General features: G+C 38.7%; 1 long non-coding RNA gene across 2 annotated transcripts in view; it reads left to right on the forward strand.

Moving 5' to 3' along the window:
• LOC134757230 (uncharacterized) overlaps positions 1-26053 on the forward strand; it is a 58449-nt gene that overhangs the window by 18582 nt on the left and 13814 nt on the right. For both annotated transcript variants that reach the window (XR_010130932.1, XR_010130931.1), the window contains exon 2: positions 158-243. This is a non-coding gene — a long non-coding RNA (uncharacterized lncRNA). The remainder of the gene's footprint in view (positions 1-157; positions 244-26053) is intronic.

Here is a 26053-nt window from a genome sequence, read left to right on the forward strand (position 1 = left end):
AGCATATTAGTTTATAGTTCTCCTTGTTTGGACTGCGTTTGTTTGGTTGTGGCCTCAGAGGAAACCCTCATAGAATGTATTGCACAGTGATCTCTTCTCTATTATTTTATTTTTTTGGAGAACAGTTAGTAAAAAAATTGCTGTTGATATTTTAAAGGTTTCAAATAATTCATCAGTGAAGTCTTCTCAACCTGGTCAATCATGTGAACTTAGAATATGATTCCTCCCCAGCTGATCCTTCAGGTGAGACCTCAGCCTTGGCCATCATCTATATCTGGATTCTTGACCCAGAGAAACTGTGAGTAATTTGTGTGTGCTTTTGAGCCACTAAGCTACATGGTAATTGGCTATGCTGCAATAAACAATAATACACTTGATGGTAAACATAATATGTTATCCTTGATTAGATCCAAGAAAAGGAAAAATGGCATTAGTGGAAAACCTGGTAAAATATGAAGACAATCAGTAGTTTAGTTAATAGTTTTGTGCCTTTATCAGTTTCTGAGTTTTCATAGATAGTCTATGGTTATGTGTATGATACTAATATAACAGGAAATTGAAGGCTATATACAACTTTATGTAAGATTTTAACAACTCTCTGTTAATCTAAAATTATTTCAAAATAAGTAGAAGTGTAGACATGGCTCATATATTTGAGATCAGGTCTTCCTGTTAACTTAATTGAGCCTTCATGGAACTAAATCTCATGTTACAAATGCAGTAAGGTTATAAAATATAAATCAGATGAGTTTCTATTTTATTCTTCAGGGAACACAAAAGCCCATTCTTCTTCTCAAGTATCCAAAAATAAAGTTGATCCAAGTAAGAAGTGGACAGCATAAAAGATTGTGTGGAAGCTATAATGCATCTACATCTGCAGTAACTAATCATAAAATGATTTGTATGATCATTCTTCACATGATTAGAATGACTATGGGAAAGAAGAAAAAGAAATGCAACTTTCTTGATTTAAAATTTTATCTGTGCAAGTGTGGTGGCACACATCTGTAGTCAGTCCCAACTGCTAGGGAGGGTGGGTAGGATGATCATGTGACACCAGGAGTTTGAGGCTATGTAGTGTACTATGATTGTGTTAGTGAATAACCAGTGCATTCCAGCCTGGGCAACGTAGTTAAACCCCATTAAATAAATAAATAAATAAGTTACAGAGGTCGTTGTTTATATTTCTATGACTAGGGCTGAAATCCTCTAGATAGAGATTTTTTTTTTTTTTTTTTGAGATGGAGTGTCGCTCTGTCACCCAGGCTGGAGTGCAGTGGCGTGACCTCAGCTCACTGCAAGCTCCGCCTCCCAGGGTCACGCCATTCTCCTGCCTCAGCCGCCCCAGCAGGTGGGACTACAGGTGCCTGCCACCACGCCCAGCTAATTTTTTGTTTTGTTTTTAGTAGAGACAGGGTTTCACGGTGTTAGCCAGGATGGTCCCGATCTCCTGACCTCGTGATCTGCTCAGGTCCGCCTCCTAAAGTCCTGGGATTACAGGTGTAAGCCACCACGCCCAACCTGAGATTTTTCTCTATCTTTGGGGAGCCACCACTCCAGTGCAAACTTCCAAATAATGCCTTGCCATTTTTAGTTTCCCTCCCTAGGATTCCTGGAACCATAGTTCATAAAATTGTCTCACAGTATGTGTTTTATTTTTACTTCTGTTTGCTTTAAGGCCTCTCTGCATGGTGGCTATAACCTATAGCCTTGCCCAATATGACTCAGGATTTGGTACTGGCTTTGCCTTTCATGGGATGCTTACTTATCCTGGTCAATGGCCTAAAGCCAAACTGTCCAGCTTACATCCAGGTATCCTTCTCACAGAGTACTTGTTTATACTGTAAGGCACCCTGTGGCTCCTGTCTGACCTGTGTCTAGTTTATTCTACCAAGATAACCACTCTTTAGGAGAGTGCTAAGTGGGAGAAAAGTGATGTCCATATGTGTTCATAAAGTGAAATACAGAGGTGGCAACTCAGCAAAATGTGTATAATGACATGCGTAATGTATTACTAACCAATCCCAGTAAGAAGAGGGCAGCATTCCTTGAAGTGCTGTTGGAAAGAGAAGAGCTCTCCAGGACATACACTCATAAGCAGCAGGGGTGGTGCAGGAGCAGCTAGAGAAAGACATAGTATTGTACCATTTGGCTGAAGTCTTTATGGGTGTATTTGTCATTTTTTTTTTCCAGAGAGACAGAACTACAGGGAGGTAGATAGGTAGGTAGGTAGATAGATAGATACATAGATGGAGAGTTGATAGATAGATAGACAATAGTTAGATGAACGGCATTTTGTTTGGGGATTTACTCATGTAACATTCTAGAGATGGACAATTCCCAAGACAGCCATCTGCGAGTTTAAGGACCTTGGATGCTGTAACGTGGTGGCTCATTCCAAAGCTGAAGTCTTCAGAATCACAGAAGCTCTTGGTGTGCTTCTTAGTTTGGGACCAATGGCCTGAGAATCCAGGGCATTTACTGGTATAAGTTCTGGAGTTTGAAGGCCATAGATCATGGAGTTCTGTTTTCCAAGGGCAGGAAAAGGAGTATACTTTCTCCAGGAGAGAGACAGGAAAACTTTTTTAAAATTTTTCATTTTTGGTTCTGTTTAGTCCCCAAGGAGATTGTATGCTGCCTTCCCCCATTGAGGGTGGATTTTTCCCACTAAATTCCCTGACTCATACATCAGTCTCCTCTGCAAACACCCTGGCAGACACACCCAGAAGTAATGGTTTACCAATTCTCTAGGTATTCTGTAATCCAGTCAGCACCTTAAATTAACCATGACAAGTCCAGCACCTTTCTAGTTGGCACCTATATGCCTCACCTTAAGCCATAACTAATCTTCAGATACAGACAATAACAAAGCAATAGTTCTACATAACATGATGCAATGATCCTGTGTGCAACCGGAACACACTATACTATTTTTCTTAAGAGTAGTAGAAGTTTGTGGGTGATGTTTACTCTTCTCCTGATACCCCATAACTTCAGTACAAATGTTAAATTACTAACACTTAACTGCTAATATCAAGTTAATACATTATTGTGTTATGTGACAAAAGAAGAAGAGAGAAATAAAAACAATGTTATTTGCCTAATATATTTATATATAACACACAAATGTATTCTTAACAAAGTAGATAGGAAATAATAGTGACAATTTTAATCCTTGTTTCTGTAACTGGTCACCTAGTCCTGTCTGGTTATGTATGTATTTATTTATTTACTTTTTTATTTTTATTTTTATTTTTGAGACAAGAGTCTCGCTCTGTCACCCAGGCTGGAGTGCAGTGGCATGGTCTTGGCTCAGTGCAAGCTCCGCCTCCCAGGTTCACACATTCTCCTGCCTCAGCCTCCTGAGTAGCTGCGACTACAGGCGCCCGCCACCACGCCCGGCTAATTTTTTGTATTTTTAGTAGAGATGGGGTTTCACCGTGTTAGCCAGGGTAGTCTTGATCTCCTGACCTGGTGATCTGCCTGCCTTGGCCTCCCCAAGTGCTGGGATTACAGGCTTGAGGCACCACGCCTGGCCCTGTCTGGTATTTGTAACTCCCTTCTACTGCTACCCATTCTGTATTCTCTTTGTCTTCAGCAAGCCCCTCTGCTGGTCCTGGGTCTTTACCTTGCAGGATAATGCAAACCTTCATTCCTGAAAGATCTGGAGCATTTGTATTCTTGTCTGGAATGGTTGTAATAATCCATTGAACTTAATAACGGGGCATAGTAATACGAAGACTTTTTAAGTCCATTTTCTGTTACTTATAACAGAATACCTTTTTTTTTTATTATTATACTTTAAGTTTTAGGGTACATGTGCACATTGTGCAGGTTAGTTACATATGTATACATGTGCCATGCTGGTGCGCTGCACCCACTAACTCGTCATCTAGCATTAGGTATATCTCCCAATGCTATCCCTCCCCCCTCCCCCCACCCCACAACAGTCCCCAGAGTGTGATATTCCCCTTCCTGTGTCCATGTGATCTCATTCTTCAATTCCCACCTATGAGTGAGAATATGCGGTGTTTGGTTTTTTGTTCTTGCGATAGTTTACTGAGAATGATGGTTTCCAATTTCATCCATGTCCCTACAAAGGACATGAACTCATCTGAAACTGAGTAGTTGATAAAGAAAACACATGTATTTCATACAGTTATGGAGGCTGAAAAGTCTAAGGTTGAGAGGTTGTATGTGGTGAGATCATGTTGCTGGTTGGGACTCTGTGAAGAGTTCTGAAGCCTACAGGGTATCGTATGGCAATGGAGTAGAGCTTGCTGACATGCAACATCATGTCTCCCTTCCTGTAAGTCACTCTTCTCTCATAATAGGCTATTAATTTTTAAATATTAATTTATTAATCCATGAAAGGATTAATTCATTTATGGGTCAAACTCTTCATGATCCAATCACCTTTTAAAGGTCTCACAATTCAAAACTACCATGGTAGGGATTAAATTTCAGCATAAATTTGGGAGGGAAGCAATATTCCAACCACAGGACTCCACTTCTGACTCTAAAAATCATGCCCTGTCACTTACAAAAAGTTTATTTCATTCCTATAGTTCAAAGGCTTAAATTATTCCAGCACCAACAGAAAGTTCCCAAATCTGAAGTCTCCTCTGTCAGCCCATGAAATCAAAACAAGTTATCTTCATACAAAATTCAGCAGTTGGGTTGTTAATGGCCGATGGGTTCATGTTGGCTGCTGCCCAGATAGAGCCACTTTACCAAGATAGGGGAATTGCTGTAGAGAAAATTTTATACATGTAGAGCTGGCTAAAGGAGAGAGCAGAGTTTTCTTATTAATCAAAACTTCTTCCCCAAATATTCAGAGGCTAGAGTTTTTATAGATAGTTTTGTGGGCAGGGGGTTAGAGAAAGAGACATGCTGATTGGTTGGGTCAGGGATGAAATCTTAGGAAGTCAAAGCCATCTTCTTTGCTGACTCAGCTCCTGGGCGTGGGCCACGTATCCAGATGAGCCTGTTTACTGGTTTGGGTGGCACCCGCTGACCTGTCAGGATGCAAGTTATGAAAAATACCTCAAACACCAATCTTAGGTTTTACAATAGTAATGTTATTGATAGGAGCAATCAGGGAGGTTATTAATCTTGTGGCCTCTGATGGTATGACTTCTGGGCCATACTTTCTAATATTGTGGTTAATTTGTTAGTTTTACAAAGTTGATGTTGTCCCCAAACAATGAGGGGTTTTGTTTCAGGGAGGAGCTGTTATTATCTTAGTTTCAAAGTTCAGCTACAAAGTAAATTTCTCCCAAAGTTAGTTTTGTTTTTACCCAGGAATAAGCAAGGGCTGCTTGGAGGTTAAATGCAAGATGAAGTCTCTTAGGTCATATCTCTCTCCCTATCATAATTTTCTTACTGTTACTGTTTTTGCAAATGTGATTTCAATTTCCCCTTCCAAGTATCATTGCATCTTATTCTTAAGGGGTGAGGTACAGAGTTGGGAAAAGGCCAAAGACCATTCTAACTTCTTCCTGCTGACAAGGGGTATACTTGAGATAGGGTTTGGCCCCAGAGTAAATGGAATGAAACTGCTTTGCAGCCGCCTGCATGTATTCACAGGTGCCTGGTTGGGGTTCCTAGGCTTGCATGACCAAGACGTTAGTGCTCTCATCCACAGTTTTAGTACAGCACTTAAGTGAACAGCTGACTATAGGATAATGAGTCCTAATGTAAGGAGCAGAAGTCCTAGCTTCAGAAGTCCTTATATAATTTGTCTAAATCCCTGAGTGATTCGGGTGAATAGCCCCAAGAACCAGTCAGACATGGGGTCAATAGTCAAGAGAGATTTGGGTCAGAGACTGTTAGAAAGACAAATTTGAATAAACAGGAAAGAGCAAATTTAAATATACCATCTCATATCTTTTTAGTTAGTTTCCTAGTCCTCAGAATAGATCCTAGCAGTGTTTCATTCCAGGAGGCATCACTGCAAATGAACTAGGCCCCCTTACGTGATTAAGGCAAAAAATATTTTTAATAACAGGCATTGGTATGGAAATAGAAAATAATAACAAAGATTGATATTGGGCACAGTGCCTCCAGATGTTAGATTCAAAGCATTTTTAAGTTGCAAAGGAGGATAGTGATGACAATCTCACATATTTCCCATCTGTATCTCAAGGGATAAGCTTCAGCCTGCGGGGCCTCAGGAAGAAGGTCGTAGCCATTTCATTGAGTCCAGGTCAGAAAAGTGGAAGAAAAACGTGAATGTGTTAGTTTGAGGACTTTAGCTCTGGGAGATTTCAGGATTCAGTACAAAATGCAGAAAACAATAAAAAGCTCTAAAACAATGGACAAGACTAGAATCTAACAACAGGTGTGCTATAGTATTTTTCTGAAATACAATGTTTCGCTCTCTAGTTCTCATTTTTATTTAAGACGTATCATAGTAGGTCATATTTATTTGCAAAATAAGTTTTGGTATTATTATACTTAGCCTGATTATTTGCATGAACTTCAGCAAGAATAATTATTTGCCATATTAGCTCTTTCTATATTGGGTTTGCTGGAACTTTGTTCCCTAAGGAATCTCAGATTGGACTTTTTTAAAGCCTTGAAGGGATGTATCTGTGCCTGCAAATACTTGTACAGATTGCTTGAAATTCTCTCTTCTTCAGCTCCAAAGATAATTTGGGAATCATAGGCCTGTCAGAATGTGACATTTTTTTACTAACCACAGGTCAAGAACCCTGTACAAGGCCTGTGTAGGCAGTTATGAGGTCACTTTCTTAAGCGGCTTTTATGATTTTTGTTAGTCAACTTTAATTCCTCAAGCCTGTCTGTTTGTATCCGAAAGTAGGCCATTCCACTGGTAAAATAACCATGTCTTTGATAAAATAATCAGTGTCTCCAATTGTGTTCTGTTACAAAAGAAATCGGATTCTTATTGTACTTATGTCAATAACTATATTTCCATAGTATAGAATACTCATAAATAGTTTTCAAATTCTGGAGAAATCAAGAAGAGAAAATGAAATATCCTTCATCTTTTGTTCACAGGAATATACTTTACTCAGTCATGAAAAGTTGTAAATAGCTGAAAAGAAAAATGTGGTCTTGACTCTGAAAAACAACAAAAAGGATCAGCAACATTTCAAGCAACAAGTCATAAAACGATTATTGTGGTCTTGTATTAGTTCAGTCCATGCAGTGAACTTTGTCTGACATTGGGCCTGCAGTCCTCATAAACATACCAGCTATCTCTGAGAGTCCTGAAAGTTTGTTTGTTTTGTTTTGTTTTGTTTTTCCTATTTCAATGCCACAATCTTTAGTTATCAGAAACCTGTATTCAAGAGAACATTTCAAAGAGCAAACACTTTTGACTAGTTAAAGAAAAGACCACAATAATCTGTGGATGACAATAATCTCAGGACAGTCATTGTTTTAATAATTTTACTTTGATTTTTTTGAGACAGGGTCTCAAGCCACCAGGCTGGAGTGCAGTGGCACAATTATGGCTCACTGTAGCCTCACCTTCCTGGGATCAAGCGATCCTCTTTCTGCAGCCTCCAGAGGAGCTGGGACTGCATGCAAGTGCTACCACATCCAACTAATTTTTTGATTTTTTTTGTGGAGATAAGGTCTCACTATCTTGCTCAGGCTGATCTCAAACACCTGAGCTCAAACAGTCCTCCCAACTTAGCCTCCTAAAGTTCTAGGATTGCAGGTATGAGCCACCGTGCCCAGTGAGGACATTACAGGCATGAGTCACTGTGTCCAACGAGGCCATTGTTAAAGACACAATTGACAAAGAAATCTGGTCATTTCTGTGGCACATAACAATTCAGCATAATAATCATAATTATTACTGATAACATATACTAAGACATATTAGAATTATAGGAACCATATAATTTTGGAATACATACTAATAACATATTTGTATAAATATAACCCAAAGAAAGTTAAACATGATTTTGTATTTGACAATGTTTTCTGTAGGTTAATATACCAAATAAGCCAAATATATCTCTTTTGGATTTCAGGGGACCTAATACTTAAAAGGCTAATGAGTTAAAATAAAAATTCTTAGTTTATAATTTTATTTTTCAATGTGTGCAAATATTAAAGGTTTGAAACAGTTCAAATCACAAAATAGAATCCCAGATAACCACAAATCATTTGTTTAGCCAAAAAGATAGCTCAAAAATTTAAAAAGGCAAATGCCTTTATTCGTTGGTAGAGAGGAGACTCAGCTCCCAAACAACAGGACCAAGTAACGACCGCATGAGGCCATCTGAATCTGTGTCTTCTCTCTCCCCTACTTTTTCAGTTTATTTAAAAGACAAATACAAATATTTATTATCCCTCAGTATTATACAAAAATCTTGTTTAAAGAAAAACCAAATTTTACCTTTGCATTAGTGTTTTATTAATGTCAAACCCAGTTTCTACATAAAACCTTATAAACATATCTATCCAATTTAAATCAGTTTGAGCATACTGTTTACAATTTTCTACTAAACAACTGATTAGTGCTCCATGGAAACTCTGTTGATCACACATAAGGGTGCAGATTCTGGGCCTGTATCACTGTGATTTTTACATTAATGATAATTCTTTAGAAAAACTAAGTAACCTGCTTCAAGTTTTGGCAAGTTGCTCACACTCACACACACAACTTTCTTTACTAGACCAATCTTTTACAAACCTTTTATAACTTGATTAAACTTTCTGTTTTGTCCTATTATTTTTTAACTTAAGACAATTTGTAAAACCTCTAATTTAGACAAGATTACTTTTTTAAACAAAAACAATATCTTCAGGTCTTTTTATAACTTTTTACAAAAACACATTTTATAATTTTTATATGCCTTGAATGTAAATCTTTTCTCAGCAGTGTCAATCACATGTGTTACAATGTTAAATCTTCACAACTTTTATTTTTAGTGAAAGCAATTTTAATTTCGTACCAAGTGCAGAGCCTAGGACACAGGACGGAAGTGAAGATAATGTCTGATTCTTTCCAACATAGCTCGGGGGCGTGGCTAACTCAACATGTCCCCAGGCTTTACCTAGAAGCTGCTGGCTGTAATGCAGGCAGGTTGGACAATTACAAAAAGTCATAGATATTTATAACCTTAAAACAGCAAAGAGAATATCTGACCTGCCTAATTTAGACCAAATGTCTAAATGTTGAAGAAATAATTTCATTGTACCAATAATCTTTAAAGCTATCTTTATTATTCAAAGATTATTAGAGTCATGTGAACGAAAAGCATTTTAGTTAAATTTTCTCTGATAAAATATTTTATTTAAGTGCATATATATATATGCCAATTAATTAGATCTCTTTTATATAGTTTGTTAGCAAAATATTACATATATGAAGTATATAAATACACAGACATAGAGAAGCAGATCTGGTAGAGTTATATGGATTCTTCATTTGTCAGTTTTTTAAGTTTTTCTTTTTCATTTTAGATCATCAGTCTCTTGATTACCTGTTCCCTGCCCTAAAAAGTTTTTAACCAGGCAGTTCCAAACTTTTATTTTAAAGGGATAATTCTTAGGTGAAATAATTATAGAGAATTTATATTTTATCTAAAGCAAGGAAAAATGTGGGGGTAAAAGTTCAGTCAGGATGGCCAAGAAAAGCAGACACTCTTACATGTGGAGATTTTCTTAAAGTTGTTAAGTTTTTAAATGGGATTATTGCCTTTGGGGTGGAACCTTTTAAGGAACAGAACCAGGAAAGCATACAGTTTCTAGGGCCTAGTAATCAGGCAGAGGTGGAAGGCAAAACAGATTCCCCTAAATGAGGAATCTTATTTTTATACCGAATCCTGGGTCCCCTAAAGAGGCAAACAATATGGCATGACACAGTGCAATGCTTCCACAGTGTGTTTCATTGTAAGGACATTCCCCCAAGGCTGCTGGAAAACCCAGCGCCCATCAGCCCACTCTGTAATCAGCCCATAAGAGCACACCTTTCTTATTTAAATGTACAAATAAAAGAGTATCGCCCTGTAGTAATAATCACTTACTATAAGCGACTACCATTAGTCATTTTAAAAAGTATATTTTTTATCTAGCTATTACACATCAAGGTTAATTTTTTTTCATAATGCAAAGTAATTTCAGGTCCCTGCAAGTCAAAAAGGTCAGATACAAGAGGAAGGAGGAACAGACAGGAGTAAACGGAGGATCAGAAAGAATTCCACTGAATGAGAAACTTTTACAGAGGGAGAGCAAAGGCTTTAAAATAGTATCTGTACACATGTAGCTCAATATGCCTTAATCAAGTTGATTTTTGATTACAGAGTTCTCAAAAGAAAATCTGCTGAAATCTTTTATTAATAGATTTTAGCCAAGACAAATAGGTAGTATTTCTGGCTTTAAACTTTTCCAAAGGTAACGGCCCATGAGAAACTTATAAGTCTAACTAAGGTTATGACTTAATCATGGATGCATGAGGTGTCTCACAGAGATGGCAAGCAGTTTTTGCAAGATTGAGAATTTCCCCAAAGATAGCTTAGAAAGGAAAATTTAAGACAGAAAGTGAGAAGATGTCCATGGAGAAGAAAATCATCGAATGAATGGCAAACAGTCTCCAAATATCACACTAGAAAGGGCTTACTGCTTGAGCTGAGAATCAAACCCAGGCTGCTGCAGTAAAAGGGAAAAACGTTAGTTACTGAGCTACAGCATGGGGCAGTTGCTGTTGGTCAGAAATAATGTAGGTCAGTCAGCTCCAAGCTTCAAGGATTTTAACTGCTCAAGAGAATCCTTAAAGCTAGCTGTGACATTATCATGTATTCTTTCAGACTGGCTGCCTGACCTGAATCCAGAAATTCCAACCCTCTGTATGTGGGAGAACAAGGGACAGCACCCTCACATGGTTACGAAGTCAAGTTTTCAAGGACATAAAACAAGATAAGAGGGAAACTTCAACTTTTTTGTTTCAGGGAGGTGTAGCAAATTTTGTTAACTGACAAGTCTGCAGGGCCAGCCCAAACAGTGGGCTTATAGGGATCCTAGGCCCCTTAGGTTCACAGTATGAATGCTGTCTCTAGGAGCAATTGGGGATGTTAGTAATGTTATGGCCTCTGGCTGTATGCCTCTTGAACAATATTTTCTAATCTTGTGGTTAATTTGTTGGTTTTACAAAGGTGATCTGGTCCCCAAGCAATTAAGGGAATTGTTTCAAGGAAGGGCTGTCATCTTTGTTTCAAAGATAGGCTATAATGTCAATGTTCCCTTTGTCCAGGAACAAACAAGGGAAGCTTGGAGATTAAAGGCAAGATGGATTCAGTCAGGTCATCTCTCTTTTACAGTCATAATTTTCTCACTGTTAGAATTTTTTCAAAGGTGATTTCAGGATAAACATAATGTACACATTCCCATTCTATAAGAGAGAAATAGACACAAAGAAAACAGTAACAGCCCCTAAGTAAATTTGAAGTCCAGGAGGGCAAACATTACGTCTTAATGATGGAAAGCCTTTTTATTTTTACCCCTTAACACACTGAGGTAAGGGTTGGAGTGGCAAGCCCTAGGCAGTGTCACCCCTAAGGTTTTACTTGGTGAATCACCGGTGGGTGCTTGTGCTGGTTGAAATTTTCCGAGGCAGGCATTGAATGCCACAGGTGACTTCACAATCCTGGGATCCTGGTATTGGCACCACTAGGCATTACCCATGTGGAGCTCTCTGTAGTGACTTCACTGCTGTGGCTTCACTTGGCATTACCCTGGTGGGGACTCTTTGCAGCAGCTCCAACCCCACATTTGTGTTTGGCATCGTCCTACTGGGGGCTCTCGGCAGTGGATCTGGCCCTGTGACAACTCTCTCTCAGGGCTCCCAGGCTGTCAAAAAAAAAATACTTCGAAATTTGTGGAGGCTGCCAAGCCATCATTTATGCCTTAAGTGTAAGAAATACATTTATTTTCCGTATAAATTACCCAATATTTTGTATTCTGTTTTAAGCAACAAAGGAGGGACTAATACAGAAAACTGGTAATGACAAGTAGGCTGTTGCTGAAAATGAATACCTGAAAATATGAAAGTGTCTTTCAAACTGGGTGATGGGCAGAGGCTAAAAGAATCTTGGAGAGGCAGACTAGTAAAAGCCTGTATTCTTGTGAGGGTTTAGAAGACAGGAAATATTTGGGAGTCCTTAGAGATTGATGAAGTGTTTGTGACCACACTGCTTCGGGAGAAGTGGCACCATATAATGCATGCTGGTTCAGAGCATATACAGCCTTCTAGAGAACCTTGCCCCACAGTTAAACAGTATTGTCATCTAGCAGGTGCTGGAACTGTAACTCCCAAAGGTCATTTCACCCTTGTTTCAAGTGAGTTGCTTCAGGATTATAGGGAACATGGTGAATTCACTGAAGTTTCTGAGCATGAACTGGTTTCTGCCCTTCTTTGTCTGTGAAGTGAGTTCCTTGTTCAGAAGCAATGCTGTGTGGAATACCATGATGGTAGATAGGCATTAAGTCCACGGATGGTAGTTTCCACAGAATACTTGCATGCAAGGAAGTAAAATTTATAGATGGAGTAACTGTCTTACTATTCCAGGAAGAACAAAATGCTGCCCCTTCCCTGATGAAAGCTGCCCAATGTAATCAACCTACCACAAGGAAATTGGCAGATCTTCCTGGGGAATGGTGCCATATAGGGGCTCGGTGTTAGTTTCTGCTGCTGACAGTTGGAACACTCAGAGGGGTCTGTAACCTGGTTGGCCATGGTGAATGGAATTCCAGGTTGCTGTGCGTATGCAAAACCTCAGTCCCTACCACAGTGGCCACTTTATTCATAAGCCCGGTGACTGATGACATAGGTGCCTGGGAAAAGAGGCTGACTACTGTCAGAGAATGCATGATCACATCCGCCGGATGATTAGAGTCCAGAAGAGCTATGGTAAGAGAGTGAGCCAGCTTTCCTCTGTTTCCCAGCACAGTTTAGCCAACGTTCTCTTTAAGCTTTAAGTGGCTTTTTCTGCTTCTCCTGAGGACTGGGGTCTCCTTGCTGTGTGGAGTTTTCAGGGGATTTCTAGGTCTTGGGCTACCTTTTGAGTGATTTAAGATATAAAAGCTCTCCCACTGGTCAGGCACGGTGGCTCATGCCTGTACTTTGGGAGGCCAAAGCTGGCTCATGCCAGCACTTTGGGAGACCAAGGCAGGCGGATCATAAGGTCAGGGGTTTCAGACCAGCCTGGCCAACATGGTGAAACTCCATCTCCACTAAAAAATACAAAAAAACAGCCAGGCGTGGTGGTGCGCACCTGTAATCCCAGCTACTCTGGAGGCTGAGGCAGGAGAATTGGTTGAACCTGGGAGGGAGAGGTTGCAGTGAGCTGAGATCACACCATTGCGCTCCAGCCTGGGCAACAGGATGAGACTCCATCTCAAAAAAAAAAAAAAAAAAAAAACAACTTGTCCACTGCATGGTTTTAGGCAGCCCAAACCTAGGAAAATATCCTTTAAGAGATGGCATGATACCTCCAAGGTGGTATCAGAGCGAGTTGAACGCCTTTATCCATCCTGGGAAGATAACAACCACATCTAGAAGGTATCTAAAGTTCCCGGGAGTCTGGAGCATGACCGTAAAGTGTGTTTGCCAGTCCTTGCCAGGGTAAATTCCCCTAAATTGTACTCCTTAACATGAGGCCTTGAGGGTGATCTGTTATGGGGACTGTTAGTGTGGCAGAGAGAGCAACTGTGGGTCACTTGCTGCACTGTCTCCAAGGCTGGGAGTGGTCATCATTTGAAGGAGCCAATCGTACAGGGTTATCTACCATAATGTGAGCTCTCATGGGCCTCCTTAACTACCTGGATAGCTATGGATTTTTGAAAAAATAGTTGCCGTGAGAATTTTCAAACCATCCTGGATATCCTCTGCTTTTTAAGAAGACTTCCCAGGGGAATTACTGCTAGGGAGCCAGTGTGCCCACTACAGAGACTGCTGGTGTCAAAGAGGCTTTGGGTCTCAGGGAAGACCAGGTGTCACAGGGCTCTTCATGGCTTCATGGGGAGAGTCTAACTCAGGAAATATTTGCTTGCCTTCTCTGGCTTTTATCCTTGTGGAAGTCAATTTACATGTTTTCTTGTAGTCCCTTATTCTGGCATAGGGACATTAATACCTTTTTGTTTGTTTGTTTGCTTTTTGCTTTTGGTAAAAGAGGTCTAGTTATAGAATTTCCCACTATCTGAAATGAAAATACCTTATAAGTGTTCAGAGTACTTGTTACTGCACATCCACTAGTTTAAATCTGCATAATGTTGTCAATGCCATGGACCAGTGTAGTATCCTGTGGAAGGAGAAGGTGATCAACTTCCTGCAAACTGTGACTTGGTTATGGAGAGTTGATACTATGTTGAGGTAGGACAGAGAAGTTATTGACACTGAAATTAAATGACTTCTGGTGGGCCTTATGAAGAGAAATAGAGAAAAAGCTTCATTAGATCAATAGGTGCATACCAGGTATCAGGGAATGTGTTAATTTGCTCAAGCAATAAAACCACATCTGATACAGCAGTTGCAATTACAAGGAACACTTGGTTTAGCTTGTGGGAATCCACTGTCACTCTCCAGGATCCATCTATCTTTTGCACAGGCCAAATTAGACAGGGATGTTTTGGAATCTCCACCCCTGCATCCTTCCAGTCCTTGATGGTGGTGGTAATCTCTACAGTCACTCCAGAGGTGTGGTTATGAATTTGATTTTCTATTTTCCTCGGTAGAGGCAGCTCTAGGGCCTTCCATTTAGATATTCCCACCATACTAGCGCACACTCCACAGGTCAGGAAACTGATGTGGGAAATGTGCCAGGTGCTAACTATGTCTATTAAAGCTTTGCATCTGCAACTAGAAAAATGACCAGAGTATGTGTTTGGGGCCACCGGACCCACTGTGATTTCATGTGACTAAAATTTAATCACCTGACCTCCATAAATCCTCACTCTGACTGGCATTCTGTAGTGATGTTTTGAGTTGAGTTGAGTCTTCTGGAATCAATGTAAGGTCAGAGCCAGTGTCTACTAGTCCTGAAAAGTTCTTACTATATTCCTTTCCCCAAAACACAGCTGTTAAAAGGTTATAGGTTCTCTTTTGGGAAGGACAGGAGAAAGATGAACAGTATAAAGTTTTTGTGGTATACCTGGGTCCTTCATCAAGGGGACCTGGCTGCTCCTTTTTTCAAGGAGTTCTTGACTATAAACTGGCTCTAGTCTTGGACTTTAGTAGGAGCTGTGATTCTCTAGTATTTTGATTTGAGTTAGACTTTTGTAAACATAAATGTTTTCAGTATTTTCAGATCAATTAAGGGTTTATTAGGCTTCTTTTCTATTTTACTTCTAAGAACACCACAGTCAAACTAGCCAACACCATAGATCTACTTGAGTCAGATGCATCTGAATGTTGCTGTACCTTTGCTGCCCATTTTGGTAACTATGTCCATCTTGACTCTGAAGATTGACAGCTGCCACGTGGCTCTGGGACCTGTGAGATCCAGTTATTCCCAATGCATTTAAATTTTCTATTGAGTGACTGTGGTTCTCAGTATAAGCTTCCACCTACAGAGAAAGTTATTCAAGGATGCTGGTCTCCCCTTACAAATCAGTTTCTGAAAGTATTGCTGAAAGGTTTGTCTTCTGGAGCCTCCCAGTGTGGGTGAGTAGATTTCAAATGACAAATGCACTCTGGAGTTCCATTTGTTCTAAGCCTTTGAATCTCTTCCTCTACGTTAGGCCAAGGGAGATCAGGCATATCCAACTGGATAAATAAGGGCCATCTTTTGATTCATGGTTCAGCCAACCAACCAAACTGTTAGGGCCCTTTCTAATTTCCCATGCTGCAAAACTACAAGCAGTATCTTTTTTAATGGGTCCATATCAATAAATCTGGGTGATCCAACTTTGTTTCCTCCACTATTATCCTAACTCTTAATACCCTTTTCCACGTATGTTCTCCAGATTTCTGCTTGTATAAATTATAAACTCAAATAGTTTTCTTGAACTGTCATGAACCTCCCATGGGCCAAACTTTGTGTATCATTTTTAAGGGCATTTTGAGATTTGAGTCTACTTATAGGCCTAGAAGCAAAAAGGAGTGGTGGGTGTGGGGCCTTAGGAGAATCTGCATTGCAGTCCATTACCTTTCCCTCAGGCAATGCTGGCGTAATCCCCTCAGAGGAGGTGGAACCGCCTATACCAGTGTGGGTGAAGAGGCTACTGCCAAGAGGGCGTCAGTAGGGGGTCAGGTCTACTGGCAAAGAAGACATCGGAATTTCAGAGCTCAATGTCTCCAGCCTCAACATGGTCTCCCCAAATGTTCCCAACCCAATCTACAGAGTTCCATTCTTCTCTGTACAGTGCTTTAAATTTACAGTAGGTACCTTGCTAGGCTGAAAGTTCAACTTTCATAGTAATTCAGCCAACTGCATGGTGAAGGTTTGTGTTTGACTTTTAGCATTTTCAGCTCCGTGACTATAGGAGATATAATTCTCACTCAGAACACTGTAAGACGCTCTAAGGCTTTTTATGTGAAGCTGAATTCTGAAATTTGAATCTCTCTTAGCTTATCTTTTTATTGATCACTTTACTCATCAACGCTAGAAGCAGAATCGTTGATTTTCCACAGATGTTTAAAGGTGTGCTGTCAGAGTCACCAAGTTCCTTGTCTTTTATCGGTGTTGATTAGGAGTGTCAGAGGTAGATGTTTGCGTATGTCTTAAGCAGTTTATGACATGGACTAGCAATGTTTTCTGGACTATTAGAAATGGAGTCTTTAGTATTTTTAGGTATCATCACCTTAGAGATCTAAGTTTAGAAACCCCAAAACCAATGAAAGAAACTCATTCCTAAAATTCTGGTTCTCTACAATCATTCATGGTTTAAAAAATAAAACCTGTTTTAGCATTTTTCAGAGATACAGGACCAATAGGATACATATATAGATAGATGGGGGGGCATTAATTAGATAAATTGGGTCACATGATTATGGAAGCCAAGACAGGTCTTCTGTAAGCTATAAACCACAGAATACCAGGCTCATTCCAAGGCTGAAAGTATGAGAATGAGGAAAGCTGACAGTGTAATTCTCAGTCTGAGGCCAAAGGCCTGAGAATGTGGAGAGATGCAGAAGTAAGTCCTGGAGTCCCAAGGAAGAGAGTCTGTAGTTAAGATGTCCAAGGGCAGGAGGCAGAGAGTGTACCAGCTCCAGGAGAGAGGGAGAGCAAAATCATTCTCATTACTTTTTCATTCTATCAGGACCCCTAGCCCACTGGGTGGTGCCTACCCACATAGAGGGTGGATTGTTAAAGAATTCAACTCAGGTCTGCTCACCCAGTGCAGTAAGACTAGATATCTACACTGACATTTGCAGTGGGAGAAAAGGAGGTATTTATCTGGACATTGTGAAGCAAGGCGGATGAGTCAGCTAATGCTTAAGTTCCGTCTTCCCCAGTGGCTTGCAGGTAAGGGTTTTTTTAAAGCAGACATAAATTTCAGGAAAGCAGAAGTTACTGGCAAAATTATAAATCAGTACTGGAGGTTACACATTGGTTTTGTCCTGAAAAGTCACGATATTTTGAAGCAGGAGCTTACAGCCCATACATAGATTCAAGGGTTTTCTGATTTGTAATTGGTTAAAGAAAAGAAGATTTGGTTTAAAATTTGGGGGTTGGCAGAAAAAAATGTTAGCTCTTTGGCTAATGGATTTGCCTCCCTCTAGGCCCCTCAGGAAGAAATTTAGCACAAAGAATGGCAGTCAGAATTCAGTTTTCAGGCCCCCCTTATCTGAGGTATACTTGTCAGCAGATGCCTTTGGTGGGGGTCTAGGTTTATGAAAAATGACTCAGGAATGTATGTTAAGATGTGATCTTTAGAACAAAACAAACATCTTCTGACTGTAACTACCTTGGCTGTTGTTTAGGCTGCTATAACCTTCTTGCTGATCAAGTTCCTCATTTATTTCTCAGTGCTAGCTAGGTACCAGGGATTTCCCTTGAAGGGACTCACGATTTTCCTTTCTTTCCCTGCTTGGGGAAGCTACAGGCCCCTAACAAAGGGTCGCTGCTCCAACACAGGATCTTACCCACTCTGTCTACCGACTCACATTTCAGACCTTTCTGGTGAAACCTCACAGACCCAGAAGTAAAGCTTAGCCAGTGTTCTAGGTGTTCCTTAATACGGTTAGTTGACTCCTAAAACTAAACATCACATTGAGTTTTGGAGTGTTACCCAAGCAGGTTTCTCATGAGCAGTTCAAATTGCTGGGTTAAGTTGAAGCAACCATGATTTCCACAGAGTCAAAGTTTGAGTGAGAGGTGGTTACTGCCGAATATCTGTGCAGTTCCCACAGGGGACAGTGAGGTGAGATAAAGGTGGTATTCAGCTGTCTTATATGGAGTAATCACCTTGAGCAGGTTTTATAAGGGTCTATGTTCAATGACCACCTTGAGGAATGTGGAAGAGGCCACAAACTGGAAACTGTCACGGATTTCTAAACCCTATTTCTGGTATGAGAATGTCAAAACTATGTACAAAATGAATACCCAGGTTATATAAAATTAAAACAATTCATAGCAACATTTAAAATAGGAATTCTAGTCGCCCAATAATAACTCTCTCTAATCCTGAGGTAGCAGGTAAATCGAGTTGTTCAACTAATTTGAAACTATAGTTAAACATGTTTTCACAATAATACACCAGAATACATATGATGATCTGACAAAATTTTATACTGAGAAGGGGGCAGTCACAGAGAAAAAACAGTGTGTTCCATTTATTTTAAAAGGCATATTTTTTACATCTTTCAAATAGAGATCAATCATAATATTGTTAAAAGGCTATTGGTTAGAAGACAGTCATAATGTGGTGGACTTTGTGTGCACACAAGTGAACTTGATGTAAAAAACTTCCATTTTCACATTCTGGTGGTATCTTTAATATCATGACTTGGAGAGGGATGTTAGTAGATGAGAAACATAATCTAACAGAAACTCTTATAGTTCTCTCACTACAAATATGGCATCAGCAAAGCTCCTAATTACCAGAGATGATGCTAGTGTAGAAAAAATCCATGGACAAGGTGAGTTGCACAGTGATTTAGAAGAGTTTTATCCAAATATGAGAAATTTTAGAAAACCTTGATTACCTATTTTGCTTTCACTTTCTGTCTCATGTGATCATAGGGGTTATATGACATCAATACACACATTTATATAAGTTCAAAAGTGTAAAAAGTAAAATAGAGGTTCCTCTTCAAAGACTTTCCTCCCAATCTCATTAGGAATAAATAGTAACCTCTCTTAGAAGCAAAATTTTTTCAAAGACCTGTGTTAACCTTCTTAAATATCTGCTAGCCGTAATAAAGAATTCAATGTACTTTATGTTCTTAGCTCCCACAATTTAACCTAAATATTTGCCCTGGCATGCTTATACTGGTCCAAGCAAGCATTAGGTCATAGCCTGTTCCTCTTCCTTATTTAAAGGTGTTTTTACCTTTCTCTGGATTCCAAAAGTTACTTCCTCCTTCCTTTGTTCTCCTCTGCCTTTGCCTCTTTTAAAAAGTTCTAAGTGGCTAGCCAGTCGGGACAAATACAGAATGTGAGGTCCTGTTCCAGCCAATGGAAACCGGACACAGCAGTAGGGTGGAAGCATCAGGTTATAAATGACCCTGTCTCCTTTCTTCGGTGCACTCTCGTGGCAAAAATGCTGGCGAGTGTACCCTTTCTGAAGAAAATATAAAAATGGCATTGCTGAGGAAATTAAATTTATATTCAAGTGCTATTTCTTTATGGCACCAGGGAGCAGGCATTTCAAACAAAAAGTATTATTTTCAACATATATGACATAAAATTTTTGTGATGTCATAGTTTTTCAATAGTTTTATGCTTTTATTGTGATGTAAAATAATGATGTATTTTACAATTGATACATATGATACTTCTTGCAATTACTTGAAAAAAGCTGTCACCAGTAGCAAATAGTAACTTAGTGTTTAGTGTAGACCTATGTAAACCAAAAATGACTCACACAGATGGCATTCATTTCAGAGAATTATTTTGCCAAGTTTAAGGATAAAGAAACACAAGTCACAGTAGGCTCTGTGGCCTGTGCTTTTTCCAAAGAGGGTTTTGCTGACTTCCATATTTATAGGGGTGAGACCAGGCAGGAGTAGATGGAGGATAAAGAAAGGGGAGGAAAGACAGTGAGGCAAGTACATCCTTATGAGGCTTGGATTAGCACTCACTGCATCCAGATGTTGCATGCGTAAAGAGGAATGGAGAAAATGTTGATTGTGCATTTGTCTTGTGTGTGGTAGATCTACATTTTACATAAGATAGGCAAACTTGTGAAACTACAGCTGACTCTTTGGGAACAAAAGGAAGGTAGTATTAGCATGACTCATTTCCTGACTTTTCCTTTGGCATAGTGAGTTTTGGATCCTAAGATTTTATTTTCCTTGTTCTTCAAAATATTTCAGAGAAAGCATTTTAGAAGAAAATGAGTGTTTGGTTATATTTTTTCCCTAATCTTTCAACATTAGGATGGTTTATTCCTAGAAGGTTAGGATCCACATTTTTAAGGAGACTCATTCTAGAAGGTTGTGAAGAAATAGGGGGAATAAGAAATAAAGGGAAAAAAGGAGAAAAAAGAGACACAGCTGGATTATAGCAACAAGGTAGAAAGCAATCCGTGAAAACTGATAGACTATATTACAGAGCAGTCCATATATAACTAGATAGTCCTGAAATGTTTTATGTAAATAAATAAGATGCTGTTATTTCTCCCAAAGTTTAAGTTTTCTAGTTTCAGTCTGCAGGGCTTTACAAAAAGCACAGTTTTCTACTAATTCCAAGTCAGAAAAAAATGGGAAAGAAAAAAAAAAAGACATTGAAAATGTTAGTTTGGAGACTTGTAACCAGCAAAGAATTTAGGATCCAGTCTATCTAAATTGTAAACCAATAATAAAACTGGAAGACAATGAACAGGGCTAGAATCCAATAAAAGATGTACTGTAGTTTCATTTGAAATACATTTTTTCTCTCTACAGTCTTCCATTTTTACTAAAGAAAAATCATAGTAAGACCAATTTATTTCCAAAATAACTTTTAGTTTTATTGTACTTGGCCTGATTATTTTCATAAAGCACAGCAAGACTATTTTTTTCCTGTATAGGCTCTTCTAAGTTGGCATTGATGAAACTTTTTTTTAAACAAAGTGTCTACTATTTGACTTTTCAAATAGCCCCTCAAGCTCAAACAAGGATTTATTGTGCCTGCAAATAACTGTATGAACTGGGTGAATTACTGTCATCTTGAGGTCGCAAGATTACTTGGAGTTCCTAGGCCTGTCAGAAAGTGACATGGGTTTCTTACCACAGATCAGAAAATCTGTGAAGAAACTGCATAGGGAAGGCACAGGGCCAGTCTCTCCAAGGGAATTTTACTGGTTCTGTTATTCAACCTAAATTTCTCAAAGCAATCTGCTCATTGATGAGAATATGCAATTCCAGCCAAAGCCTTGGCAAGGTAACCAGTGTCTCCAATTGTGTCCCGTTACAAAAAAAAAATTGTTATTGATCATATGCAAATAACTTATATTACCATAAATTAAGAATATTCAGAAATAGTTTTCAAATTCTGGGGAAATCAGGTAAAGAGAAAGAAGTATACTTGAAATTTTTCTCTAAAGAGTGTACCATATTCAGTTGTTAAAAACTATAAATAGCTAAGAAAAAACCTTTCTTTACTCTGAAAAACAAAAATAGTCATCAATGTTTCAAATAAAAGAGTCCTAAAAAATTGTCTCATTCTTCTGTTACGTCAGTCCCACATAATTAACTTGTTCTACTTTATATTGGCTTAGCAATCCTCATGAACACATCAGCCTGTTAATTAGAGTCCTGGGAGTTTTGTTGTTTGTATTGTTGTTGTTTTCATTTGTACAATGGCACAATCTCCAAAGTTATCAGAAACCTAAATTCAAGAAAACCTATCAGAGTCATTTTCACCAACTCTTCTAAAGAAGCAAGTTTTGGCTGACTGGTTGTTTATAAACTACTTTTTGAGAATAATCAAAGTAAAACAACAATTGTGAATGAAAAACTCTTAGGACAGTCGTAGTTACAGGTATAGTTGATAAGAAATTTGTTTTTTTCTGTGTCATACAACAATTTAACATAATATAATTATTACTGATAACATATAGTAAGGCATTTCAGAATTATTGGCATCTCATATGATTTTGGAGCACATGCTAATATTTGGGTAAGTAGAACTCTAAAGTTAAATATTTCACCATGCTTCTGTATGATTTTAACATGTTAAATGTGGCTAATTTGTCACTGTTGGACTTCAGGTGACCTAATATTCAAAAAGTTAATTAGGTCACTAAGGCTAAATTAGAATTTGATTTGGAAAGTTTGTCAAATATCAAAGGATTGAAACAGTGTTACAAAATAGAATCACCAATCACGATTAAATGAATTACTCATTAAGTCAAAAATGATATTTTAAATATTTCTAAAAAGCAAAAATCTTTATTCTTTGATGTAGAGAAAGGAGATTCAGTTTCTTAAACAATAAGGTCTAATATCAGGCTGAGTGCACTGGCTTGTGCCTGTAATTCCATTGCTTTGGGAGGCCGACACGGGAAGATCATTTGAGCCCAGGAGTTCAAGACGAGCCTGGGCAATATAGTGAGACTTCGTCTATACCGAAAATAAATTTGTAAATTATCTGGTTGTATTGGTGTGTACATATAGTCCTAGCTACTACAGAGTCTGAGGAAAGAGGATCACATGAACCCATGACATGGAGGTTGCAGTGAGCCGAGATCACACCACTGCACTCCAGCCTGTGTGACAGAGTGAGACCCTGTCTCAAACAAACAAACAAAAATACCCTGAAAAAATGAAAAACCAGTAAAACCTAATAAATATAGTGTGAAACCAACCGAACCTTACTCCCCTCCTCTTTTTTTGCGGTTGGCCCAAAAGGCAAACAAAAATCTTTTACTCTCTCTTAATATTAAACAAAATCCTGGATCAAAAAAGAAAACCAACTTTACCTTTGCATGGCGTGGTATTAATACTAAAGCAATTTTAATAAAATTTTATAAATGAATTCATCAAATATCAATCAGTTTAATCATAAGGTATGATTTAAGAAATGCTTGTTAACCTTTTACTATTTTCTACTGAGAAGCAGATAAATTCTCTGAAAAAATCAGGTCCAGATCCTGGGCTTGTATAAATGTGCTTTTTAATGTTCAATTTATAGAAAGACTGAATAATACCCTTTAAATTTCAGCCCACTTGGTCACACACAATATTTCTTTTGTAAAATCAATCTGCTACAAATCTACATTTCCGTCAAACTTTCAGTTTTGTCCTATGATTTTACCTTAGAACAAAAAAAAAAAATTCTTTCCAAGCTTCCTTTGCCTTTTTTTTGAGACAAGGTCTCACTCTATCACCTGGGCTGGAATGCAGTGACACAATCATAGCTTACTATAGCTTCAAATTCCTAGCCTCAAGCAGTCCTCCCACCTTAGCCTCTTGAGTAGCTGAGACAACAGGCACACACTACTGTGCCTGGCTCTTTTTTTTTTTTTTTTTTTTTTGTAGATATGGTGTCTCACTTTGTTGCCCAGGCTGGTCACAAACTGCTGGCTTCATGTAGTCCTCCCATTTTGGCCTCCAAAAGTGCTGGGATTACAGGAATGAACCACCACACCAAGCCCCAACTTTCTGTAGCCATTTAGCTTTATCCATCAATTTGTCTTCAATTTAAGGACAACTTGAAAACCTCTACAGTAGACAAAATTAGTTTCCCTTTGTAAGGAAAACACATTTCTCATACCTTTCTATAGCATTTTTTTTTCTAAAAACACATCTCACTTTTATTATGGACTTTGGATGTATCTAGTAGATTCAATTATATATGTTAATTGTAATGTTACCTCTCAGTAACTCTTACTTGCATTGAAAAACTCTAGGAAGTAAGAAATTTTACTTATGTATCAGGTGCAGAGCCAGGGACAAAAGACAGAGCTGCCAATAATGTCTGACCCTTCCCAGTGTAGTCAGAGGGCACAGTTGGGCTAGGGAGAACACTGTATGTCCCCTGAACTTACTATGGCTGTAAGAAAGACAAATCAAACAATTATTTAAAATATCACACAGCAGTTTATGACCCTAAAACATCCAGCAAAAAGAGTATCTGACTTGCCTGACCAGTTCAGACCAAATATCTAAATTAAATTCTGAAGATATTTCTATTTTATTTTACCAATTGTTTTGTTTTAGGTTCAGGGGTACATCTGCAGGTTTGTAATACAGGAAAATTGTGGTCACAGAGTTTTGGTGTACAATTTTGGAACACACACTAACACATGTATGTGCATTAAACCCAAAGAAAGTTAAATATTTGACCATGCCCTTTAATCAAGGGTATGTCTTATGAATTTCAAGCAATGCTAATAGATTTTAATGTACAGAGCCAGAATTCTCAAGGATAGTCATGAGGCTATTGTAAGTCATTTGTAAAATTTGATTCTCTAATCGATTATTAAGAATATGAGGTCTCTAAAATCTTTTTTATGTATCTCCAGTCAAAACTTTGTAGAGGAGACAAACAGTGATTTTTACCAAAACAGGAAGAAAAAGTGATTGCACAGTTTATGTAAGTTGAGATCTTTGAACCTAAGAATTTATAACTGGCTAACAAGAAACCTAGAGTTAAAGCTACCAAATCCAATTTAAAAACCCCCCGCCAGCTCCTTACTTGGAGATGCTGGCCCAAGTGCAAGACTGCTCTCTGCCTCCTCAGAAGCAGCAAACTCCCAGAGAGGGAGTTCTACAAGAGAACATACCTCAGACCTCAAACAAAAAGTTTGGGAGATCAGGGATCTCTGTAGGGGGAGGCTCCCAGACCTCAGCAAATCATCCAATCAGTCAGAGCAATACAAAGCTTCCAGTTGGCTGTACCAGGGCCCTGCTAGGAGAGTTGCTGCAGGCCAAAGAGCCAAACTCTGCACGAAACTTGTTGTGGTTTCCAAAATGTAAACTGAAAAGTGACTGAGGCAGGTCTCAATAAATTTAGAGCTAGATGTTGCCAACGTTGAGAATGTGCATGGGAAAAAGAAACACAAGTTACAGCAGGATCTGTGGTCTGTGCTTTTTCCAAAGAGAGTTTTGATGACTTCAGCATTTAAAGGGGAAAAAGTGAGCAGTAGGGGAAGGGGGGAAAAAGAAAAGAGGGCTAGGCACTGAGGCAAGTGTTTGCATTCTGGTGAGGCTTTGATTAGCACTCACTGAAACCACATTTTATATGTGAAAATAGAGGAGTGGGGGATAAAGTTGATTATGCATTCATCTCATGTTTGCTGGATCTACATTTTGCATAAGATAAAGTAACCATGTATAATTACAGCTATCTACTTGAGAAAAAAAGGAAGTCAGTTTTAGTGTGACACAGTTCCCAAGCCTAAATTTCCCATTGGGCATAGTGATTTAGTGTCCTGAGATTTTATTTTCCTTTCCAAGCTGCTATTAGTCTACACATTTTGTGTATGAGTGCATTAAGTTGTCACACCATCTCAAGAGGTAGACACTACTGTGACCTTCTGAAAGTTCTAACTCTGAATCTGAGCTAAAGCCCTATAGGAAAAGACTTAGAACAACTTTGAGTTTGACCCAGTGTTCCTACTCACATCAACTATGTTAGAATAGCATTTCTCTCTTAGAATAAACACTTTGTAGGTGCTTTTTAAGAATTCCTCACCTACCCTATTGTAATGAAATTATTTTCCTATATTAAATTCTAAATACTCCATTGAATTATTTTTTCTATGGAGGTCTATAATCCACCTGAAGTTGATTTTGTGCATGAGTTTAAAAGTAAATTTTATTTCTCCCAATGGACATTAGGTATACTGAAATATTTATTGAAAATTCATCTTTTTCCAGCCTGGCACAGTGGCTCATGCCTGTAATCCCGGCATTTTGGGAGGCTGAGGCGGTGGATCACGAGGTCAGGAGATCAAGACCATCCTGGCTAACACGGTGAAA

This window comes from Gorilla gorilla, chromosome 16, assembly GCF_029281585.2.
Source record: "Gorilla gorilla gorilla isolate KB3781 chromosome 16, NHGRI_mGorGor1-v2.1_pri, whole genome shotgun sequence".
NCBI lineage: Eukaryota > Metazoa > Chordata > Mammalia > Primates > Hominidae > Gorilla > Gorilla gorilla.